Source organism: Sorex araneus, chromosome 5, assembly GCF_027595985.1.
Source record: "Sorex araneus isolate mSorAra2 chromosome 5, mSorAra2.pri, whole genome shotgun sequence".
NCBI classification, from domain to species: domain Eukaryota; kingdom Metazoa; phylum Chordata; class Mammalia; order Eulipotyphla; family Soricidae; genus Sorex; species Sorex araneus.
Genome location: NC_073306.1, coordinates 186,640,721 through 186,663,120, shown reverse-complemented (window position 1 = coordinate 186,663,120; position 22,400 = coordinate 186,640,721). Strand labels below are relative to the sequence as shown.

The following is a 22,400-nucleotide window of genomic DNA, read 5'->3' as shown; positions in this document are numbered from 1 at the left end:
TTCACCAATGAACATTTCCCACCACCAATATCCGAAGTTTACCTCCAGCCACCATCTCCACTGTCCACAGCCACTGCTGCCTGCTTCTATGGCAGGAACTTTTCTTCTCTCTCTTTCATTCTCTCTCTCTCTCATCTCTCTCTCTCTCTCTCTCTCTCTCTCTCTCTCTCTCTCTCTCTCTCTCTCTTTCCTTCTGGGCATTATGGTTAGCAAATAGTTACTGAGAGGTTATCATGTGTATCCCCTTATGTACTTTCAGCACTCAGTTCTTGTCTAGTCTGATCATTTCCAACCATCATTGTCAAAGTGGTCCCTTCCCTAACCGCCCTCTCCCATGCCCTTCCACTTGTGGCAAGATTCCATCCTTGGACCAGTTCTCCTGGACCTTATTCTTACTGTTTGTGGGTATTAGTCTCATATTATGATTCTTTATGTCCCACAGATAAGTGCAATCATTCTATGTCTGTCTCTCTCCTGTTGACTCATTTAGCTCAACATGATACGTTCCAAGTCTATTTATTTATAAGCAAGTTTCATGACTTTGTTTTTCTTGGTGACAGCATAGTATTCCATGATACATTCCAAATCCTTTTATTTATAAGAAAATATCATGATATTATTTTTCCTGGTGACTGAATAATATTTCATTGTATAGATGTACCATGGTTTCTTTAACAAGTTGTCTGTTCTTGGGGTTAAATGAGAGTACAATTTCTAGTTTTTTAAGAAATTACTGACCAAGATACAGAGACAGCCCACAGAATGTGAAAAAAAAATATTTACCCAGTACCCATCTGGTAAGGGGTTAATATCAAAGATATAAAGGCACTAGTAGAACTTAACATGAAAAAATATATATATATATCCAACTCCCTAAAAAAATGGAGAGAAGAAATGAACAGAAACTTCCTGATTGAAGAAATTTAAATAGCCAAAAGGCACATGAAAAAATACTCTAATCACTAATCATCAGGGAGATACAAATCAAAATCACAATGAGATATCTCACAACACACACCATAAAGAACATCAACCAGTGCTAGCTCAGATGTGAGAAATGGGGACTCTCATTCATTGTTGGTGGGGATTCCAACTAGTCCAGCCTCTTTGGGAAACAATAAGTAAAGCATTTTGAATTCTTACACTTTAGCATTGTTTCTTCAAACCGTGGATGAGTCACTAGTTGAATATATAAACCAATAGATAAAACTAGCACCCATATTATTTCAGCAAATTTAACTAAACAGTTAACTTCAATGATTATTTTAGCAATTATTTCCTGAAAATTTTATATAGCACTTTAAAGGTAATAAGTTAATTAATTATAAATGGTAGAGGCCTTCTATTTATAAATACATATATATGTTACTCAGATAGTAATTGTTGAGCATCAGAAAATCTTTTTTTTTAATAATTTATTTATTTTTAATTAGAGAATCACCGTGAGGGTACAGTTACAGATTTATACACTTTTGTGCTTATACTTCCCTCATACAAAGTTCGGGAACCCATCCCTTCACCAGTGCCCATTCTCCACCACCCGTAAACCCGGCGTCCCTCCCACCCTCCCCAATCCCATCTCCCCCCCACCCCACCCTGCCACTGTGGCAGGGCATTCCCTTCTGTTCTCTCTCTCTAATTAGCAGTTGTGGTTTGCAATAAAGGTGTTGAGTGGCCGCTGTGCTCAGTCTCTAGCCCTCATTCAGCCCGCAACTCCTTTCCCCCACATGGCCTTCGACTACAATGTAGTTGGTGATCGCTTCTCTGAGTTGACCTTTCCCTGGAACGTGAAGCCAGCCTCGAAGCCATGGGGTCAACCTCCTGGTACTTATTTCTACAGTTCTTGGGTATTAGTCTCCCACTCTGATATTCTATATACCATAGATGAGTGCAGTCTTTCTATGTCTGTCTCTCTCTTTCTGACTCATTTCACTTAGCATGAAACTTATCATGCCCATCCACTTAACTACATAATTCTTGACTTCCTTTTTTCTAACAGCTGCATAGTATTCCATTGTATAGATGTACCAAAGTTTCCTCAACCAGTCATCCGTTTTGGGGCATTCGGGTTTTTTTCCAGATTCTGGCTATTGTAAACAGTGCTGTGATGAACATACATGTGCAGATGTTGTTTCGATTGTACTTTTTTGCCTCTCTGGGATATATTCCCAGCAGTGGTATTGCTGGGTCAAATGGGAATTCAATATCTAATTTTTTGAGAATCGTCCAAATTGTTTTCCAGAAGGGCTGAACCAGTCGGCATTCCCACCAGCAGTGAAGAAGGGTCCCTTTCTCCCCACATCCTCTCCAACAGCGGTTGCTTTTGTTCTTTTGGATGTGTGCTAGTCTCTGTGGTGTGAGGTGGTATCTCATGGTTGTTTTGATCTGCATCTCTCTGATGATTAGTGATGCAGAGCACTTTTTCATGTGCCTTTTGGCCATTCGTATTTCTTCCTTGGTAAAGTTTCGGTTCATTTCTTTGCCCCATTTTTTGATGGGGTTGGATGTTTTCTTCTTGTAGAGTTCAACCAGTGCTTTATATACCATTGATATCAACCCCTTATCTGATGGGTATTGTGTAAGTATCCTTTCCCATTCTGTGGATAGTCTTTGGATTCTGGTCACTGTATCTTTTGCGGTGCAGAAGCTTTTGAGTTTAATGTAGTCCCATTTGTTGATCTCTGTTTTTACTAGATTGCTTAGTTCCGTGTCACCTTTGAAGATACCTTTATCTTCAATATCGTGGAGGGTTTTGCCGACCTTGTCTTCAATGTACCTTATGGTTTGTGGTCGAATGTTGAGGTCTTTAATCCATTTTGATCTGACTTTTGTGCATGGTGTCAGGTCAAGGTCTAAACCCATTTTTTTTGCATGTGGTTGTCCAGTTGTGCCAGCACCATTTGTTAAAGAGGCTTTCCTTGCTCCACTTCACATCTCTTGCTCCCTTATCAAAGATTAGATGATCATACATTTGGGGTTGTGTGTAGGGATATTCCACCCTGTTCCATTGGTCTACGGCTCTGCCTTTGTTCCAGTACCATGCTGTTTTAATTGTTACTGCTTTGTAGTAAAGTTTGAGGTTGGGGAGGGTGATGCCTCCCATCATCTTTTTCCCAAGAATTGTTTTAGCTATCCTTGGACGTTTGTTATTCCATATGAATTTTAGGATTGCTTGATCCATTTCTTTGAAGAATGTCATGAGCATCAGAAAATCTTTTAAAATTACTTTAAATATTTATCATGGTTTCAAGTCCGTGCTCCCCCTTGAACACATATCTTGCTTGCTTGTCTCTTTCTTTGCTTGCTTCTTTCTACTCTGAAGCAACTTGTGTTCTCTCTTGAACACATTTCTCCTTTTTTCTCTTTTCATCTCTTTCTAAGAAAGTTTCATTCAATAAAAACAATCTTGCTTTAAAAATAGAATACATTTATATATGTTTGTCATGGCTTGGGGAGATCCAAGCCATACCCAAGAGATTCTGGGGACATTCTTAATGATATTTCAACTAGCCCAGATATTTTAATGGTAGTCCTTGAACATTTGACATGCTAATACCCTAACATTGTTGGGAACCTTCAGAACCACCCCATTTGTCACTAAGGATCTCCTGGTCATGCTGAGAGGACCAGGAGGTCCTGGTACATATATCTATGACTCCTGTACCATTTCCTAAGCCTATTTTAAAAGTCAAAGTTACACGTATATATTTTGTGGCAATGTGGACACAAAAATTATAATCTTGATTTAATTCCTAGTCTGTCCAGATAGTCTACAAATTGCTTCCTTTCACTTTCATTCTCCTTTCAAAAAAATAAACACATAGCTCCTTTTTGAAATGCTTGTAGTTTCTAGAAAATGCTTGTCTTGTCAATTTTTGTGTTAGATAACTATTTTCAGGAATATGGATGAAATCTAAAAGTGACCTTTACTTGTAACAAGAAAGTTTTTTAAATATCAAAATGATTTTCCTTTTTTCTTTTCTCTTTCAATGCCAGCCTAGAATAGAATTTCAAGATTTGTGCTAAAACGTTTTCTGCATTAACAGAATTTCTTCAAAATGTAAGGGAAAATATGTTTGGAACTTGTGTAGGTGCCAGATGAATAACACAAAAGAGAATGGGCACGTGTCTTTTCCCGAAAAGTCTAGACACTTTCCAGTCCCTGGACAAATGAGATCAGTGAAGAAAGTCAAATTTTGATGACCATTATTAGCAATTCATGTGACAAATACTACAGACCTCTACAATATGAAATATTAAAAATATAAGGGCATAAAAGCAGAGAATAACTGGTGGATTTTTATGATGATTTCTATATCTATGGCTCAATGATAGGTATATCTTTTCCTTTATATGAATAAAATTGGTGAGATACTGAATGATTTGTGGGAGGAAGCAGAGTTCATCTCCTTGGAAAATAGCAGTATTTTACTAGAGTGGAAATAAGAGACTCCTATTATGATGGTTGCAGTCTCTATGATGGTTAGGGCTGGAGAGATAGCACAGTGGTAGGGTTTGATTCCTCTGCCCCTCTCAGAGAGCCCAGCAAACTATCGAGAGTATCTCGACCACACGGCAGAGCTTGGCAAGCTTCCCATGGTGTATTCAATATGCCAAAAACAGTAACAACGTCTCACAATGGAGACATTACTGGTGCCCGCTCGAACAAATCGATGAGCAACGGGATGACAGTGATACAGTGACTATGATGGTTAGGAGGACACACTAAAATTGATACACAAAATAAATTGTGTATAAATTTATGAAATAATGCTGTAAATAGTGCTAAGGATGAGTATTTAAGAAAATTAATTTGGGAGCCCATAGATATAATACAAGGCACTTGATTTGTTGCTACCAATCTCAGTATAGTTCTCAGTGTCCAATTCCTGACTCTGCACATGTTCTCCTGAGCATGCCAGGAGTGATTCCGGAGAATAATGCTAGGGCTAAGCCCTTTGCATGGTCAGATGTAACTCACTCACCCCTTCTAAAAGAGAAAATCTATATTTGGAGATAATAGGGAGAAAAATCATTAATATTTTGTGATAGATGGGTCATGCTGGTTTGTATAGGATGGATTTTGTTTTTTATGATACGATTCACAGTGAGAGCACCAAATCATATTAGAAAAGCCTTGTTCATCTAATGTACTGAAATAAACATCACACTGTAGTATATTCATATTTTCCATCATCAGCTGATCCTTAGCTCACTGTCTAAAGCTAATTGATATAAGATTGCTACTATAAAAAAATTCCATCTGTCATGTTACTTTTATTCATACTTGTTTAATTACTCCACTAAAGTGAATATTTTTTATATTCACTTGTATCACTTGTCATCCTGTTGATCTTCGATTTGCTAGAGCGGCAGTAATGTCTCCATTCATCCCTGTTACGTGCTAGTGTAGCTCAATGGTATCTGCTCACTCCAGGAATACGAAGAGCCTCAAAGCGTTCGTTCAGGGTTTTGACGAAGAAGTCTAACCATCTCATTGGTGGGCGGCCATGCAGTTTTTTGATGTCCTGTGGATTTTTTATATCATTTGAAAAAACTTGTATGGATAGAATTTTTATTTGTAAAATTACACCAATAATTAGGAGTATACATGTAATAGAAATACTGTAATACTATAGTTCTCAGTGTCCAGCTGGAAAAGAAGTAGAAATAGAATTTCTTCTCTATTTTTAGATAATGGAGTAGGCAGAGTCTGAGTCTAATGGGGAAGAGAGCTTCACATGAATGTAAACTGGTTTATTCATCAAACTGAAGTTTTGGATGAGAGCAATAAATAAATCTATTCACCCCTCATCTTCAGAGGATACCTGCAGTGCACTGGGAAATGACTGTAATAATTGTATCCAGACTTTCTTGCTTCAACTAGCACACAGAATATTAGTCCCTGAGGAACTTCTGCAATTACTAACTGTCATGAGAAAATTTCTTCCGTTTTTCATGAGAAGAGAAAAAAAATATATATATATAGCTGACTTGCTTAAATTGACAATTGACAGGCAGGTTGAAGTATAATGAGTAGGATTCAGGCTTAGATTATAAAATCATTTTGGTGGAAGCAATTGAATAAGGCAATGCATAAATTTTATAAAGTGTCCTATCACCTCCTTCTTATCTACATTTATCATTTAAAAATAAGAATAATCACAAATTGTAATGTCAATGCATTTCTTAGTAATGTTTACTGTGCCCTTTAATCTAAGAGAGATAATTGCTAAAATTAAAACCTTTAAACTACTATTTCCCCCCCAAGGATAAATATTCTAAAAAATATTAGCAAATAGGAGATAAAGTTTATTTTCATTTGGAGATCAAAATTAAATAGTTTAATTTGGCATAGTAGAATTTCAATAAGGTAAACTAATCTCATCTCTGATAAGATGCATGATATATTCTGGTGAAAGTTTCTGTTTCAACTCGCATATCGATGGAGCTTGAGCCAAAGTCCTTCTGTGCAGCTTGGTAAGTATTACCAGAAAGCCAGTCTCCTCCCACAGTTTCTAATTATCTGAAATAAATTTTATGCCTGGTTTATTTTTTTCACAAGCTTTCTCTCATAACTAATGTACTAAATAAACATAATGATATAGAAGTATCATGTGATAGTTATGAAATACTGAGTTTTATTTATGAGGATAAAACATTCATTGAGAGGGGCTGGAGCAATTAGCACAACAGATAGGGCGTTTGCCTTGCACGTGGCCGGCCCCGGGTTAGATTCCCAGCATCCCATATGGTTCCCTGAGCACCGCCAGGAGTAATTCCTGAGTGCAGAGCCAGGAGTAACCCCTGTGTATTGTCAGGTGTGACCCCCCCAAAAAAAATATACAAGCAAAACTTTCATTGAGAGATAACATATTCATGGCATATAGACAAAATTGCAACCAGTATTAATTGGTATATAGGTATATATGCATAAATTATGGGAAATTATTTTTAAATCAATTAAGTCGCATTCTTTCTTTTTTTTAGGTTAACTTGTTCTCTTGAAGTCTAAATTACCTACTTGCAGAATTTAGAGCAAGGTAGTATTATCACCACGATTAGTTCTTGGAACCATATTAATTGTATGGCAATTTGGTCCATTAACACTGGTTTTATATTCATAGTAATATTATTTAATTTCCTCCTGTTTTTTATTCCACATATGTAAAAACTATATCAAATGCGTTAAGATAAAGAAGGTTTTCTTTTTGTAATTGGATAGATGGTATTCAGGAAAAACTCAGCTGATTGAGTGCCTGTTTCATTGGCATGAGCCATGAATGTAGTCCTTTGCACACTTCCTCATGTTAAGGATGACACTGTTACAAAATTCTCCTTTATTGAGCAGTATAAGAAAAGGTGTGGCAATCAAGAGTCTAATCCTGGTTCTATTATGCAACACTTAGCCTGTTGTGTAACAATAGCAAAGGAAACGGAATAATATATTTCAAAGATAAAGGACATTTTGTATTTCCAGTTCTAACACATGCTCAAGATTACAAGAAATGTTTTAAATGATATTCCTTTTAATAACATAATAATCTACAAATTTAAAAATAAAATTTATCACAACTTTGTCATGAGCAAGTTACCTTAAAAATCAGAGATAAATACTACTTTCAAAGATCTCTTGATTTAAAGTTAGGCCTTATATATTGTGAATTACAGAATTATCACTAAGTGAATCAAAAATAACACATAAATGCTAATATTTTTTCATTATTACACACAAATTAAAATGAATTACTCAAGTATATGCCCTTTGTCATAAATTACTAATAACCATTGTTAAATCCTTTATATTTTTCATGTTTATTAATGACCTTGGACTGGAGAAATAGCACAGCAGGTAGGGCATTTGCGTTGCATGTGGCCGACCTGGGTTCGATTCTTTCATCCTTCTCAGAGAGCCCGGCAAGCTACTGAGAGTATACCAACCGCACAATAGAGCCTGAAAAGCTAGCTTGAGGCTCATCCGAGAGTCTCTTGCGCACGTCTGGCTGTTTTCCCCAGGGTCTCCTCGGAGGGGGTGGGGTCCAGCTTCCCTCCCTTCCCCTAGCAGATCTCCTGAGGTCAAAGACCTGCGGAGCCTAGCCACAGCCATGCTCAACGCCCCTCTCCACACGTTCGGACAGCCTTATGCATGAAGGTACCGGCAGAGGAGTCCAGGTGTGTGGGACCCGCGGCTGAGACCTCCAAGTCTGCTCAGATGGGGACTGGGCCTCTTCGGCCCAGATTTCCCATTTTCCAGTAGCTAGGCGGTCACATCCAGGAACTGCCCCCGGCACTGTGTAATCCCACCAACAGCCAACATCCAGAGACTATAAAACTAAGCTCCTGGACATTTTATAGCCTAGTTCTCCCACTTGGAGAACCTGGCAAGCTACTGAGAGTTTCCTGCCTGCATGGGAGAGCCTGGCAAACTCTCCGTGGCATATTCATATGCCAAAACCAATAACAATGATGGGTCTCATTCCCTTGATCCTGAAAGAGCCTCCAATGTGGCATCATTGGAAAGGACGAGTAGAGAGAGGCTTCTAAAATCGCAGGGCTAGGATGAATGGAGACGTTACTGAGACTGCTCGAGCAAATTGACGATCAATGGGATGATGATGATGATGATGATGATGATGATGATGATGATGTATGGAACTGGAGGATAGCGTATTAAGTGAAGTAGGACAAATATTGCATAACTTTACCTCTCTGTAAAGAATAGAATGACAAAAGAAGGAAATACAAGGTATTAAACAGAATATGTCTAGATTATCCTAGTCTCTAAATACAGAAATAAGGACAAAGAAGGGAAGAGATAGAGGTGGTGAATAAGAAGAGGCTTATGCATCCCATAAGAGGCTTATGGGATGCAACAGGAGGTGTCATGGACTCTGTCAAATTGATGATGTAGAGGGTAGAGGTGTGGCATATGTATGTGTATTAGCCATAGAGCCAACCCTGAAAGTATGAGATTCAAACTACAAACACAAAGTGATTTAATAAAAAAAAAACATTAATTAAAAAGCATTTTGTTAGGCCAGGAAGATAGTTCAAAGGTCTTGGACAAACTTTATTCATGAATGAGCTTAATCTTCTACAGATCCCTGATATCACATAGCTACCGAATTACTACTAGACATCACCTGAGCCCAAGTTAGATAAAATGCTTGAGTTCTGAGGAATTTGGCTCTCTCAAAAAAAAAAAAAAGTTCAAGTTTAGCATAGTTCTTGTCGTATTAGACACTCAACATATGTTGACTAGAATTTTAATCATTTTCAGATCAAGCAAAATATGCTGTATTTTGTGAACAGAATTTGTAAAAGCTATTTCTTTTCAAAGTAATATCTTATGACTAAAAGCTCACTGGGAAACAATAAAAGAGTGGATATTTTATTGTTTTAATTCCACAAAGTTGGCTTTTACTACAGTAGCAACTTCACAGAATTTTTGTCAAAATTATTGGGACATTTATGCAAAATATTAATAACATGCAACATAAAATATTCAATGCATACTAGCTATTATTGTAATGATATTATTTCATTATTTGATCTTTCTTTACAACAAAATATTGTCTCCTTGCCTTGAAGACTTCTTTTTATTTTGTTACTCAACCATTTTATTCTTTATTTTCTTTAGAACCCCTATTTTTTTGTATTTTATCAGGTTTGCTTATTTTGTGCTTATTATTGGTTATATGTTTCAATTTGTGCTGTATATCATTAATATTAAAATTAAGAAAATATCCGAATTTTCACAAGTCGTGTCCTAAGCTTTAGTTTTAATTTTCCAAATTCTAAAATCTATTCTTGGAGCTGGATAGCTACTACAGCAAGTAGGGTGTGTGCCCAGCACAAATTGGTCCCTTTGGCCAACCATGATTGGTCCCAGAGTGCAGATTCTGGGATTATTCCTGGGCACAAGCATATGTGACCTTAAAATAAAATAAAATAAATGGAACAGAATTTGTATTTCTTTGCTGTTATACTTCATATTCCAGTGTTAAAAAATTTTTGAGGACAACATTAGATAAATATTTAATTAGGCATCTTTTTATCTTTAGTATTAGTGTGATGACTACTAGTTCATGGAGAAATAAGTATTTCTATTATTCAGGATGTATTTTTTGAAATCTATTTACATTTATATTCCTCATCATTTTTTTGTGTGTGTGCATTTAAGAATTGAATTTTAGGGACTGGAGCAATAGCACAGATGGTAGGGCATTTGCCTTGCATGACCCGGGTTCAATTCCCAGCATCCTTTATGGTCCTCTGAGCACCGCCAGGGGTGATTGCTGAGTGAAAAGCCAGGAGTAACCTCTGTGTATTGTCAGGTATGACCCCAAAAAGCAAACAAAAAAAGAGTTTTATTTGATTATTTGTTTAAGTTGGGGGGGTCTCCCAACAGTGGTGGGAGAGTGATTCCAAATGATAGTCTTTCACCCATGCTAGGCAGTTCGGCGTTTGCATCTTGACTGTGGTTACACACTGTTGGCCATCTGTTATTAAGGACAATCACTGAGGGTGTCCTTTCCCTGAAGGGCGTGACTCCTGTCACCAACAGTGCAGGGTTGTTCTTAGCACAGACATGGAATGTTCTCCAAGTCTTGGCCTTTTCTTCTCCCTCCCCAGGAGAGTAAAACAAAACAAAACAAAACAAAACAAAACAAAACAAAACAAAACAAAAAGACTCCTTGAGATGTAACATTTTCTTAAGTTTGCCTTCTAAGGATAAACTGAGATCTGGGGTCATAGTCAGTAACCCAACCCGGAACCTGGGCTCAAAAATCCCGCTACAGAAATACGAATTGCTTATTAAAATTGCTTTTTATTTAATGAATGAACTTTAATCTACAAAGTTACTGATATACAATACGTCATACCATACTCAACACCAATCTGACCTCATTGTCCACTTCCCTCTACCAGTGTTCCCATATCCCTCCCTCCCCACCCCCTACCCCCTTGCCCATGCCTGCCTGTTAACTTGACAGGCACTTTGCAAAGCTCTGGTGGTTGCAGCTTAGATCTCATTTTGTCAGTGTTGTTGAGTCCGGGTTTAGGTATATGACTACACCACTCACAGCATAGTTCCAGTCATATCAGTGTAACTGAATCCCTGCTGTCTCTTCACCCTTCTAGTTCTCCTCCCCCTTGATTTCTTTCCTTCTCCATCCTTCTACTCTCTAAATACTGGGGTCATAGGTGATCCTATGATCCATAGATGTATCCACCTTACTAAAATACATTTCCTTATCCATTACTCTACATATCACAGATAGTAAGATCATCATATGTTGGCCCTTTTCTGAGTTTACTTCATTCAATATGATATATGCCATTTCCAACCAGGTTGTAGCAAACTGCTGCCAAGGATCAAACCTTGTTGACTGCATGCAAAGCAACTTCCCTACCCATTAAAACAGCGTTTCAGGAGGCCCATTATTGCCTGTTGTTATTTTTTTTCTTTTACATCTAAGAGTTATTTCTCTGTTAACACAGGAGCTGGTAATATGGTCATGTTTGGGCTCACTGTAGCTGGGGCCACAGGGTTATTCCCTGATGGAACTGGCTGGGAATGAGGGGTGATGCAGTGATGGGAACTGGACATGCAAGGAGCCTTGCACATTCTAAGCATGCACCCATGACCTCTGGGCTATTGCCCTTTCACCAATAATAGTTTTAATATGAATATGTCAGAAAATTAGTTTGACTTTCCCCCATTTTGTATTTATATGCTTCAAAAGAAAATGGGAAAAATGAGGACACACAGTCAATATTACTGACCAGCACTAGGATGCGTACTAATTAGTGAATATTTGATTTAGATGCAGAAGTTTTATTGATTGTTGCATCAATAATTCAAAATAATTAGATTTTGTAATTCCACAACCTATGTTATTGATTATAAAGTAATGGTGTCATCATGAAGTAAACATTATTCTATGACTTTTTACCTGCATTTTAATGAAAAAAAAACCTTTTTCATATCTAATTTTTACTGATAAAAATAACCCGAAGACTGAATTGCTAATGGATCAAATCTTTTTTATTTCTTATGATTCTGGAAATTCGAAAGTCCAACATCAGATTCCAATTAAATTAGTATTCAATGAGTATTTGTCTTTACATATTTACATCTTTATAGAAGAGAGGGTTTATACCTTTAATTTTTTTTCACCAAAATTTTTTAAGCTTTTTTTTTTTTGGGCTTTTTTTGTCACCCAGCGAAGCTGAGGGGTAATTCCTGTCTTTGCACTCAGGAATTACTCCTGGAAGTTTTGGGGGAACCATATGGGATGCCGGGAATTCAAACTCGGGTCAGCCTTGTGTAAGACAAACACCAGACCCACTATCACTCTGCCCCCCACTTTAATTTTTTCTAAAAGGTTATAAGACATGATTATTTTATTTTTATTTTATGTTTTTGTTGAATCACCATGAGTTACAGTTGCAAAGATTTCATGATTGAGTTTCAGTCATAAGATGTTCAGACACCCATCCCTCTACTAGTGTTTACTCAGTCTGTGTAAAGAAGACTCTAGAATGTATGCTTTACTTCACACTTGTCTCTGGAGGCCCTTCCAACCCCAGACCCATAGTTGGAACTGATAGAAAAGTGGTATTCAACATGGCATCCAGTGCACGGATTGTTGGTAGATGACAATCAATTTATTTTATCACAGACTTGTAGGCAAGTTTATTCATAAAAACTGAAAGCACTAATTATTTGTTTATCTATAGATACAATTACTTGCTTATGTCAAAATGAAAACAAAATCACTTAATGGGATTTTTTAATAGACAAATGACTCAAAGGAGGGCCCTTATCCCAAATAACATTTGGTAATATCTGGAGCCTGTTCTGTTCATTACCACTGATAATAAAGGTATCTACATACTTTGAAATGCTACTTAAGATGGGAACCTCCTAAAAATAACTATCCAATCCAAAGAAAGTGCCAGTAGTACACTTTGGGATCCCTTAACAACAAATCCAAATAAGCTGTGAGTTGAAGTAACATTTTGTCCAAACTATTTTCTTGAACATTGTATAGAAACTTGGGATTGGGTGAATCATTTTTTTCATTTCTTGGGTAGCGTTTTAAGTTTATTTTTTACTTACTACCTTACTACTATTGTAAGTATAAGGAAGACTCAAACAGGCATAATTCAATGAATGAATGCATTTGTAAAACTATTTAAATTTTTTCAACAAAGTTATACCTGTTATGCTTTTAAGACATGCTGTGTCTCAGACTCCTCTTGGCCCTCCATTTGGCTCTGTACCTCATCTGTAAAGTAGTTGTCACACATAAGTACACAATTGCTGATTTCTGCCTTCAATTACTTCTATTACCTTGTGTGAGGAAAATTTTACACTTTCACATAATATTTTATGTCTGTGTTTCACTCAAGTAGAATTTCAAGGTTGAAAAGAATTGTACAAGAAACACTGAATTTTATTTAAAAGGGAGTCGGAGAAGTAACTGAGGTTTGGGAGCTTTCAAGAGGTATAGGTATTTTTATTGAGAGAGGTGACTATTTGCATTATATTTTACAAACAGATTATTAAGTGTTCAAATGGCAGAACCCCAGATTCTACATTATGTTTCATCTGGGAGAGTAGCTGTGCTTATCTAAGTGCATTTAAAGACACTAACTGTATACTCTGGCAGGGAGTACATAGAAATAATGTAAATTGTATGTGAGTAATGTTTTACTCACAATTTTAAGAATTGGTATAAAAATTGATTATAACATCACCTATACATTTTTGTTATAAAATTTTACTGTCAAAATTAAATTAGGCACTATTTTAACCTTTTCAATAACAAAAAGATTACTATTATTTGTCAAGTTTAGATTTCTAACTTTAAGGTTTGTTATTTTTTACGCTTGTAAAAATAAAGGCATACGTTAAAAAAAAAAGAAAATTTCATGCTAACGAATTCTCTTATATAGTGAGTAGTCCCAAGACATAAATTTTTTAATGCCTTATTATATTGTCACTGACTTTAGTACTACAGAGTTAGTACAGGGATAATGTGCATGTTTTGCATATGAATGACCCTAGTTGAATCTCAAGAACAACATATGGTACCCTGAGCATTGCCAGAAGGGATCCCTGAGCAAAGAACCCTTTGTAAAGAAGAAATAAACTCTGAGGGGGTGTGGGGGAATCAGACCACATAGTTTATGTACCTATGATTCATTAACAAGCAAACTCTGATTAAAAAAATATAACTCATTATTTTGAATTAAAAAACAAAAGTAATATTTAGGAAAATCCCAGAGTTTATTAAACTTCACATATAGTAAAACTACTATGCTTTGGCCGAAGAGATAGTGAGTAATACACTTGGTTTGCATGCAGCTGACCCAAGCTCCATCCCTGCCACCACAGATAGAAACCTAGGCACCGAGTATAGAACCAGCACTATGGCAAAAATATGCTTTGATCTTTGTTACAGGGATAGACCTTGAAGTGATGATGCTAAGCATAATAAATCATAAAGTAAATAACAAGATTTTGATAGTATTTTTCATGTTTTAACTAAATAAAATGAACTAATAAGAATACAAATAAATCTTAAAGGCCAGAAAAATGTTACACAGCTGGGGGCTTCCTTTGCATTTCCACCAGTACCTGGGTCCGTACTGGCACCACTTATAGTCTCCTGAGAACAACCAGGAATGATACCTGACCATAGATAGGCGTTATAGCTGAGTGCTGCTGGGTGTGGCCAATCACACACCCCTATAATAGATAAATCTCAAATTCTGTCAAAATGTTATGGTTACCAGATCATCATAGGTGAGGGGTCAGAGGCAATGTTAGAGGGGGGATGTCAATGTGATAATTGGAATGGCTCAGAGGTGTGCACAGGGATGCATTTAAGAGATTTGATGCTACCACTCCCAAAGTGTATATAGTATTGTAACAATGGCCAATTTATATAATTTCAATACAGTTACTAATTATTTAAACCAATCAGCACATAATATTTTAATTTGCAATAAGAGATTTAGCTGGCACAAAAGCAAAGAGAAAAACACCTTTTCACCTCATAATTTTAATGTGGAGCTATATTTGTGTACATATGTGTCAATGTGAGAGATAGGACAGGGACTAGTTTAGAAATTAATGCCTTTCTATTTATCTTTAAATTAATTATTTCTAGTAAATTTAAATAAAATTCGCCATAAAAATTCTCCATTTTTGGTAAATTCTATCCCCAGATATTTTTATTTAATTTTACATGGTAACTTATTTTATGAGAACTTTTCCTGATTTTTACTGGTAAATAGATATACAAAAGCCTATAATGTAGTGGTTGTCTTTCAACACTTTTCTGTTTTGTAAATTTACTGGTATTAAAATTCTAATGAGAGATCTAATTAGATATACTTAGGGGGGTTCTAGAGAGTTACCTACTTGACAGTCAACCACTTTGCCTCCCGATGGGCTAATGTAAATTATCTACCTTGACATTCACAAAATCATTCATATTATTTTAATTTATAACACTGGGTGCTATGTTCTTTATTTACTCAATAAGTTCTCTTTTCTGTTTAATTTGTATTTTTTTCTTTCTACATTTTTTATTAAAGCACTATCATTTAAAAAGTTATTCATACTTGAGTTTTAGACACATATATAGTATTGCAGCACCAATCCTACCATTGTCAACTTCCCTCTGTCAATGTCTCCAGATTCCCTCCAATATATCCCCCTGCCTTCCACCCTCCTGGCCTGACCTCTTGCAGGCACCTTTTTAAGTTTGATTATAAAAAAGTCTGGATCTCTTAATTTCATACGTGTTGACTGTAGTTTGGAATTTGGCTCTGTCATGTCTTAACACCACCTTTGTATTTGACTCACCTTACTTGGACCCTGTTGCTTCTGGTCTGTCTCTTCCTCCTCCGCCATCCACACATTCTTCCCTTCTCCTGTAGGCCCAAGATTGATCAGGGTATCCCTCCTTTAAAACATTGCATTCCCTCATTCAGTTATTCTAAATACCACATATAAGTGATATCATTTTATTTTTTCTTCTTCTTCTGGCTTACTTTGTCTAGTATGATATCTTCCAGTTCTATACATGTTGCTGCTAATTGAATGATTTCATTATTCTTAACAGTGTAGTATTCAATTGTTCAATTCAACCACATCTTCATCACTTAATGTCGTTAAGATCCACTTAAATGTTGTTGAACATAGATTTATCCCAAATCTTAGTTTTCATACTTGAGTGCTGAAATAAATAATGGTGTTCATGCATTCTTCTGAATAAATGTTTTTCTGTTCTGGAAATAGATACCCAAGAGTGGAATTGCTGGATCATATAGGAACAGAATTCTATGTTTAGTGACTTCAAGTTAGTAACATTTTTCAAATTATTAAGTTATTTTGAACATAGGGTGGAACGATAGCACAGCGGGTTGGGCGTTTGTCTTGCACGCAGCCGACCCAGATTATATTCCTTCTTTTCTCTCAGAAAGCTGGACAAGATACCAAGAGTATCCTCCCCACAGGGCAGAGCCTGGCAAGCTCCTCATGGCATATTCGATATGCCAAAAACAGTAACAACAAGTCTCACAAGAGAGACGTTATTGGTGCCTGCTTGAGCAAATCGATGAGCAACGGGAAGACAGTGACAGTGATACAGTATATAATAAAAGCAGTAGAGCCTTGGATTTGAAATTTTGAAATCATCCAGACTCTTCCAGAATCTTTCTCTTTTGGAATACATAGTACTATAACACTGGAGCGATAGTATAGCAGGTAGGTCATTTGCCTTTCATGCAGTCAACTTGGGTTCAATCCCCAGCATTCCATATGGTCCTCCAAGCACCACCAAGAGCAATTGCTGAGTGCAGAGCCAGGAGTAACCTTTGAGCATTGCTGGATGTGACCAAAAAATGCAAAAAAGAAAAGAAAAGAAAACAATTAGTAAAGAATTGAACAGCTCCCTGCAGAGTTTTCTCCATACCCTAATTTGGAATACATAAAATGATTAATTAAAAATTTACATGTTTTAAATTTCAATCTTTTACAAGCTTCTTTTTACTTTTTGTTGTGAGTTTTATTGCTTAAATTTTTTTTTCTGATTTTCAAGCTCATTTTTTGTCATAAATCTTAGGATCTAATTTTTGTAGCAATGAAAGGTATACTTGTAGCAAAGATAATAAAATTAATTATTATTAATATTTAAGGTATATATTCCCAGGGAAGGAAGGAGGTTTGTCCTCTCTTTGCTCTCGGCTCCTCCAGGTCTTTGTTTGGAGTCTACTGCTGATCGTTGGGATTAACAGGTGAGATAAGATGATGCTGAGGCACAATTCTGGAGGTTGTTTGCATGGAATCTTTGTGAATTTTGTTCTTTGCATGAAAACATAAAGATTTCTGTGAATATGCCATTCAGTCCCTCACTCTCCATTTATCCTGGACCTGGTAATCCCTAGATGTCCTGGTCATCTGAGTGAAGACAAGAAACAGAAAAAAATAATTTACATTCCTTATCAGAAAATTAGCCTAGTTCTCCCTCTTGGAGAGCCTGGCAAACTACCAAGAGTTTCCTACACACACAGGAGAGCCTGGCAAGCTCCCCATGGCATATTCATATGCCAAACTCATATGCCAAACAGTAACAATGATGAGTCCCATTCCCCTGACCCTGAAGAACGTCTAATGCGGCATCTTTGAGAAGGACGAATAAAGAGAGGCTGCTAAAATCTCAGGGCTAGGATGTATGGAGACATTTCTGGGCCTGCTTGAGCAAATTGTTGATGAACAGGTTGTATATATGCTATCCTAATCAAAGGATTTAAGTGGATTTTTTCAGACATAACAATTAAATGTTTTTCTGCATGTTTTCTGACATTCCTCCAGTTAAGGAACACAATAATTTAATTATTTCCATGAGAATTTTTAGAACATATAGGTAGTTAACTGCTAAATAGGAACTTAACTTCTAAATTAACATGATTATAGGCTTAAAGTTGAGATTTAAAAAAAATTGTTTTCTTTTAATACTTTTTATACTAACGTCAATATAGATGACTTTGTTGTTTTCTGACAGATACTACAGATAAAGATGGTATCAATTGGTCATGTTTTTATATCATTCTTCCCTTATAATTTAATTGCAATATAGTAGCATAGTTTATCAGGGATAAAAAGTGATCTTTTTTTTCTTTTTTTTCCTTTTATTGAATCACCATGTGGAAAGTTACAAAGGTTTCAGGTTTAAGTCTCAGTTATACAATGCTCGAACACCCATCCCTTCACCAGTGCACATATTACACCACCAAGAATCACAGTATAGCTCCACCCCAACCCCCACATCCCCAGCCCCCCACCCTATGAAACTGATAAATTTCACTTTACTTTCTCTTTACTTTGATTATATTCAATATTACAACACAAAACTCACTATTATTCTTTGGAGTTTCTCCCCCTTAAAGTTGAACCTGCTGAAAAGGAAACATTTGATAATTTGTTTTCCATTGCTGAGAGTGAAGCGCTATGAGGTCGAGAGGCTGCACTAGCAGCCACACGATTTTGGATTTCTGTATTTTAGTATTTTAGTAACTAAGTCCAGAGAAATATCTGCCAGAAATTGCATCATTGCAAACTTGTACTTCTTAGCTATATTATATTCCAAATATGAGTGCAATCTTTCTATGTCCGTCTCTTTCTTTCTGACTCATTTCACTCAGCATGATACTTTCCATGTTGATCCACTTATATGCAAATTTCATGACTTCATGTTTTCTGACAGCTACATAGTATTCCGTTGTGCAGATATACCAGTTTCTTTAGCCAGTCATCTGTTTTGGGGCACTCTGTTTTTTTCCAGATTTTGGCTATTGTAAACAGTGCTGCAATGAACATAGAAATGAAGATGTCATATCTACTATACCTTTTGCCTCTCCGCAATATATTCCCAAGAGTGGTATTGCTGGGTCAAATGGAAGCTCAATTTCTAACTTTTTGAGAATCGTCCATATTGTTTTCCAAAAGGACTGAACCAGTCAGCATTCCCACCAGCAGTGAAGGAGAGTTCCTTTCTCCCCACATCCATGCCAACAGCAGTTGCTTTTGTTTTTTGGGATGTGGGCCAGTCTCTGTGGTGTGAGATGATATCTCATTGTTGTTTTGATCTGCATCTCCCTGATGATTAGTGATGTTGAACATTTTCTCATGTGCTTCTCAGCCATTCGGATATCTTCTTTGGGAAAGTTTTTGTTCATTTCATCACCCCATTTTTTGGCAGTTTTCTTCTTGTGGAGTTCAACCAGTGCATTGTATATCCTTGATATCAACCCTTTATCCTATGGGTACTGAGTAAATATCCTTTCCCATTCTGTAGATTGTCTTTGTACTTTGGTCACTGTTTCTCTTGAGGTGCAGAAGCTTCTTAGTGTGAGATAGTCCCATTTATTTATCTCTGTTTTCACTTGTTTGCCTAGTGGCGTGTCATCTTTGAAGTTACCATTGGTTTCAATGTCGTGGAGGGTTTTGCTGACCTTGTCTTCAATGTACCTTAGGGATTCTGGTCTGATGTTGAGGTCTTTAATCCATTTTGATCTGACTTTTGTACATGGTAATAGGTGGAGGTCTAAGCCCATTTTTTTGCATGTAGCTGTCCAGTTTTGCCAGCACAATTTGTTAAACATGTTTTCCTTGATGCACTTCAAATTTCTTGCTCCCTTATCAAAGATTAGATGATCATATATTTGGGGATGTGTGTCGGAGTATTCAACCCTGATCCATTGGTCTGCAGCTCTGCTTTTGTTCCAGTACAATGCTGTTTTAATGACTACCGCTTTGTAGTAGAGTTGGAAGTTGGGGAGGTTAATTCCTCCCATTTTCTTTTTCCCAAGAATTGCTTTAGCTATTCGTGGGGGCTTATTGTTCCATATGAATTTCAGGATTGCTTGCTCCATTTCTTTGAAGAATGACAAGGGTATCCCTATAGAGATTGCATTGAATTTGTACAATGCTTTGGGGAGAATTGCCATTTTGACAATATTAATTCTTCCAAACCATGAGCTGGGGATATCTTTCCATTTCCTCATGTCCTCTATTATTTCCTAAAGTAGCATTTTGTAGTTTTCATTATACAAGTCCTTTACCTCCTTAGTTAAGCTGATTCCAAGGTACTTGATTTTTTGAGGCACAATTGTGAATGGGATTGCTTTTATCATGTCACTTCCTTCTCTCTCATTATTTGCATAAAGGAAAGCCATGGACTTTTGGGTATTGATTGTATAGCCTGCAACTTTACCATATAAGTATATTGTTTCGAGGAGTTTCTTGGTCGAGGTTTTAGGGTTCTCTAAGTATAGTATCATATCATCTGCGAATAGTGAGAGCTTGATTTCTTCCTTTTTTTACCTGAATGCCCTTAATGTCTTTGTCTTGCCTAATCGCTATTGCAAGTACTTCCAGTACTATATTGAACAGAAGTGGAGAGAGTGGACATCCTTGTCTCATCCTTGTTCTCAGAGGGAAGTCTCTTAGTTTTTCCCCATTTAGGATGATGCTTGCTGTAGGCTTGTAATAAACAGCTTTGACTATATTGAGGAAGGTCCCTTCTATACCCATTTTGGAGAGAGTTTTTATCATAATTGGGTGCTGTATCTTGTCAAATGCTTTCTCTGCATTTATTGATATGATTATATAAATTTTATCTTTTCTGTTGTTGATATGATGGATTATGTTGATTGATTTCCATATGTTAAAGCATCCTTGGATCCCCAGGATGAATCATACTTGGTCCTGGTGTATGATCTTTTTGATGAGTTGTTGAATTCTATTTGCTAATATTTTGTTGAGAATCTTCGTATCTGTGTTCATCAGGGATATTGGCCTGTAGTTTTCTTTTTTTGTGGTGTCTTTGTTTGCTTTTGGTATTAGGGAGATATGAGCCTCATAGAAACTGTTTGGGAGGGTTTCTGTTTCTTCAATTTCCTGGAAAAGCTTGAGAAGAACTGGCAATAGGTTCTCTTTAAATGTTTGGAAGAATTCACTAGTGAATCTGTCCGGACCTGGGCTTTTGTTTTGGGGAAGACTTTTGATTACCATGTCAATTTTCTTGATATTAATAGGACTATTCAGATACTCCAGGTCTTCTTGGTTCAGCCTTGGGTGATTATAGGAATCCAGGTATTTATCCATTTCTTCTAGGTTCTCTTGTTTAGTGGCATACAGATTTTCAAAGTAGTCTCTGATGATCTTTTGAATTTCTTTGGTTTCTGTTGTTATGTCCCCCTTTTCATCTCTAATTCGGCATATAAGGGTTCTCTCTCTCTTTCTTTGTGAGTCTTGCTAGTGGTTTATCAATCTTGTTTATTTTCTCAAAGAACCAGCTCTTGGTTTCATTGATCTTCCGGATTGTCTTTTGGGTTTCTGTGTCGTTAATTTCTGCTCTAGGTTTTATTATCTCTTTCCTTCTGCCTGGTTTGGGCTCCTTTTGTTGGTCCTTTTCTAAGGTCTTGAGCTGTGAAGTCAAGTTATTTATGCAGGCCCTTTCTTCCTCCCAGAGATATGCTTGGAGAGCTATACATTTTCCCCTTAATATGGCTTTAGCTGCATCCCATAGGTTCTGGTAGCTCGTGTCTTCATTCTCATTTATTTACAGGTACCTTTTGATTTCTTCCTTGATTTCCTTCCTGGCCCATTCAGTGTTCAACATCGAGCTATTTAATTTCCAGGTGTTTGATTTAGTTTTCTGCATCTGTCCATGATTGACTTCTATATTCAGTGCTTCATGGTCTGAAAAGATAGCTGGTACAATGTCTATCTTGTTGATTCTGTTGAGGTATGCTGTGTGGCCCAGCCCATGGTCTATTCTGGAAAATGTTCAATGTGCACTGGATAAGAATGTGTATTCCCTTTTTTTTGGATTTAGAGCCCTCTATAGATCTATTAGCTCTCTCTCTTCTATTTATTTTTTCAAAGCCAGTATTTCCTTGGTGAGTTTTAATCATCTTGATCTGTCCAGAGGTGATAGGGCAGTGTTGAAGTCTCCAACTACTATTGTGTTGCCCACAATGTCCTTCTTAAGGTCTGTTAGCAGCTGTTGTAGATATTTAGCTGGTCCCTCATTGGGTGCATACACATTTAGGAGTGTGATTTCTTCCTGCTGTACATATACCTTAATTAATAAAAAGTGGCCTTCACTATCCCTTCTAATCTTTTTCAACCTGAAGTCTATGTTGTCCGATACTAGTAAAGCCACCCCAGCTTTTTTGAGGAAGTTGTTTGCTTGCAGGATTGTTTTCCGTCCTTTGACTTTGAGTCTATGTTTGTTCTGGCTATTCAGATGTGTTTCTTGCAGGCAGCAGAATGTTGGCTTCAGTCTTTGAATCCATTTTGCCAGTCT

At 36.8% G+C, this 22,400-nt stretch overlaps 1 pseudogene; it reads right to left on the bottom strand.

Annotated features, from left to right (window-relative positions):
* The window catches only part of LOC101553102 (non-POU domain-containing octamer-binding protein-like), a 39,939-nt pseudogene extending 24,002 nt beyond the window's left edge, over positions 1-15,937 (bottom strand).
* Between the last annotated feature and the right edge of the window lie 6,463 nt (positions 15,938-22,400).